This window comes from Leptonychotes weddellii, chromosome 5 (genome assembly GCF_054177405.1).
Source record: "Leptonychotes weddellii isolate Sample4059 chromosome 5, ASM5417740v2, whole genome shotgun sequence".
In the NCBI taxonomy this organism is placed as follows: Eukaryota; Metazoa; Chordata; class Mammalia; order Carnivora; family Phocidae; genus Leptonychotes; species Leptonychotes weddellii.
Window position 1 is genome coordinate 143925018 of NC_138373.1, and position 3939 is coordinate 143928956.

Consider the following 3939-nt stretch of genomic DNA (forward strand, 5'->3'; position numbering starts at 1 on the left):
GATAAATGATCGTGGATAAAAGCACATTGATTAGGGCACATCCCTATAGAGAATTCTATGTGGTCATGAAAAAGATGAAAGAAGATTATATGTAATGACGTGGAAGGATGTGCAAGGTATATTAATGGTTACAAAATAAATCAAGTTGCAAAATGGTATGTATGTCGGTAAATGTACCCGAAAAGCTCATAGTAAACTGTTATAAAAATTCCTCTGGGAAGTGGGATTAGAGGGTAACTGTATCAGTGACAATGCTTTCTGCTGCAAGTAAAGAGAACCCCAACTCGGTGGCTCACACGACAAGGAAATTTATTATCTTGTAAAACAAGAAGTCCATGGGGAGAGGGATTCTGGGGTTGGTTAGCTCAGCAGCTCAGGAGATCCCTGGGGACCCAGGTTCTTTCCATCATTCGGTTTTGCCATTCTCGGTGATTGTTCTCAGGCAGCTCCCCTGCTGGGGGACAGGTGCAGTAGTTTCAGGAGAAACATTCAAACTTCCCATCCCTGGCAGAGAAGGACAAAGTCACCCGCCAGAGGAGCCCCAGGTCTCCCAGAAACAAGCCTGTCTTAGTATCCCTGCCACACTGCATCATGGCTGGAAGCAGCCCCTGGGAAGCCGGGCTCAGATGCTCAGACCCTGCAGCAGCCCTCATCCACTCATGCCCCCTGCAGCTGCAGATCCGACAGGATGTTCCCATGACATCCACAAGCATTCCCTCTTTTTAAGAACAAATGCCGCAGCTGAATCCTCTATGTGTCACATATGTCACATGCCCTTGTCCCAACCAACAAGACCACGATGATTGATTTAAAAATAAACCGATCAGAACCATACCTCAGACTCAGCTAGTGCCCACCTCCCTGGAATCATTAGACTATTGTGGGGAGGAGAAGAAACTGGAAAAAAAAAAAAAATCCAAACTCTGTTAGGGAGAAGGAAGTGGGGAATGAATATCAGGTAAGTAACCAACAGGGCCTGCTACAATGAGAGAGGGGGACCTTTTTAATCTGTGTATTTCTGTATAGTTTGGATTTTTATGAGTTTATATTACTTGTATAATAATAGTTGTTTTAGTTAGGGCAGTTAGAGAAGGAGACTTGGCATCAGAAAGAAAAATATTTGTTTCCATCTCTATGATTTATAATCTGTAATCTTGAGCAAGTAATTTAACATCTTCAAGTCTTTATTATTAAAAAGTTGAAAGTAATTCTCAAGTTGGAAAAAAGGACAGAAAACATTAAAGAGATAGGGGTTTCTCTTATGTCCTGGGAGGCAAATTATCTCCTATCTGTAAAGACTTAGAAACATATGTGTTAGATTATACTACTTGAGGTTTCTTATTGTTTTGATATTTCAAAGAACTGGAAAAATGCAGTCCTTCTCCAGGCACATTAAAGAAAGTCACAATGATTTCTTTTTAACAAGTTGAGTACAATGTTCTTCTGTTTCCTCTCAACTAGTTTGTTGTTTGGAAAGATGAAATAATATATTTCCCAAAAAGTTATGAGGTTTGGTTATAAGGTTGTATGGCTATTTTTTTAGATTTATTCATTCATTTTAAATTCAATTTAATTAACATATAGTGTATTATTAGTTTCAGAGGTAGAATTTAGTGATTCATCAGTTGCATATAACACCCAGGCTCATTACATCAAATGTCCTCCTTAATGCCCATCACCCAGTTACCCCATCCCCCCATCCATCTCCCCTCCAGTATCCCTCAATTTGTTTCCTATGATTAAGTCTTTTATGGTTTGTCTCCCTCTCTGTTTTCATCTTATATTTCCTTCCCTTTGCCTATATTCATCTGCTTTGTTTCTTAAATTCCCCATATGAGTGAAATCATATGATATTTGTCTTTCTCTGACTGACTTATTTCGCTTAGCATAATACCCTCTAGTTCCATCCACATCATTGCAAACGGCAAGATTTCATTCTTTTTGATGACTAAGTAATATTCCATTGTACATATATACCACCTCTTCTTTATCCATTCTTCTGTCAGTGGACATCTGGGCTCTTTCCAATTTTTGGCTATTGTTGATAATGCTGCTGTAAACATTGGGGTGGTTGCATGGCTATTTTGAAAATGATCGGTTTAGTTCTATTTATTCATATACTTACATCTAATCTTGGTTTTTCTTAATCATTTAAGACTGAATCGAAGCCCACTCTCTTAATATCATTTTGAGTTGCCTGATAAGAAAACTGGTAAGTGGGAGAACCATCATTAAGAGGTAGATTAAGGTTTGGGTATTTTCTGAGAGCTACTGGAAGTTGCAGAGATGAGGTGGTCTTTAGAGTCTAGGAAGTAATGTAAGACTTAAGATCTACCCCCAACTTGCAGTGAGATTTTGGAGTCATTTACCTTTGCTGCTTTTAAGTTTCCTTGTTTACAAAACAAAAATAATTAAGCTGTTTGAAGTTTACACCCTATCAGTTATCTATTGCTGCATAAAAAAACTACGTAAAATGTAGTGGCTTAAGATAGGGATCATTTAATTTGCTCAGCATTTCTTTGGGTTAGGAATTTGGATTGAGTTCAGCTAGATAGATGTTCTGAGCTAGTAATTTTTCTGCGGGGTTCATCGAAGATCACTCATGTAGGTTGGCTGAGAGCTGATTGACCTAGGAGACCATGCTGGGATACTCATCCCTGCTCCTTAATTTCCAGGAAAAGAGCTTAGGCTTCCTCACATGCCATTCTCTGAGAGCAAGAGAAGAGAGAGCAAACCCAGTGGTCAAGCACTGCATCATGCCTCCCAATGTCCCATTGGTCAAAGCAAGTCACACGGCCACACCAAACATCAGTGTAGGAGGGGTCTACACAAGAGGTTGGCTACAGGAAAACCTCATTGAGTGGGAGCCACTGTTGTAGCATCTACCACCGGGAGTCACAAAATCAATCCGCAGATATGAAGAGGCATGTTGTAAATTTTAAAATACTGAGTGAGTTATAGTCATAAACCCTTGAGGGCAAAATAAGTGTTGTTATTCAGGGTGCATTTAAAACTGCAAGATACTTGGCAAAAAGAGTGCTTTGTGAACTCAAAATGAAGTTTATCAATATATCAAAATTTTTGTTATCTCGAAAATGCCCTTGCCAGATGAGGGAGTTGTGAACAGTCCCACTTAGAACCCAACTTCAGTTTGACCCCTCATCCTGGGACGTTCTCTGCTCCTCAACTCTTCATTCCTTCTCACTGCACCCAGAATCAACTGCCTTCATATACTTTTTTTTTTTTAAAGATTTTATTTATTTATTTGACAGAGAGAGCAAAAGAGCACAAGCAGGGGGAGCAGCAGAGGGAGAGGAAGAAGCAGGCCCCCTTCCGAGCAGGGAGCCCGATGAGGGACTCGATCCCAGGACCCTGGGATCATGACCCGAGCCGAAGGCAGATGCTTAACCATCTGAGCCACCCAGGTGCCCCTGCCTTCATATACTTAACACAGTTTGTAAATTTAAATGATGCACACATTTGTTTGTTGCCCTGCTCCCCAAGGACGGTATACAGAAAGCTCCGTGATGACAGGACCGATGTCTGTTTCATTCCCCAGCTTATACCCAGCGTCCAGCACAGAGCTGGCACATAATAGGAGCCTAATAAATATTTGTTGAGAAGCGAATGAAATGAAAAGCTACACTTACACAACAAGTACGTCCTGATGTTGTTTCCCAGTGGCAGGCATCTTATGTTCTGAGAACACAATGAACTTTGTCTCTTATGGATGATTCATTCTATCAATAATTTGCCAGGGGAGGGCAGTAGCTCCTTGCTTCAAACTCTTGTCTCCACATACCTCTTCTGTAAACCGATTCTTCCCTGAACTGTGGCAGAACCAAATCCCGTAGATTCCATCTGAGCTCGGCTTCTGGAATCCCACACTTCCTTCTACCGCTGCCTTAGGGGTCTTTGTCACTTCTTGCAGGGATTCCC

At 40.9% G+C, this 3939-nt stretch overlaps 1 long non-coding RNA gene across 1 annotated transcript; it reads right to left on the minus strand.

The window, feature by feature from the left end:
• Positions 1-292: 292 nt before the first annotated feature.
• On the minus strand, positions 293-3689 carry LOC145721454 (uncharacterized). The gene is made up of 3 exons (XR_014145129.1): positions 3651-3689; positions 836-897; positions 293-454 (listed from the first exon to the last, which is right to left on the minus strand). It is a non-coding gene; the product is annotated as an uncharacterized LOC145721454 (long non-coding RNA).
• Positions 3690-3939: the final 250 nt, after the last annotated feature.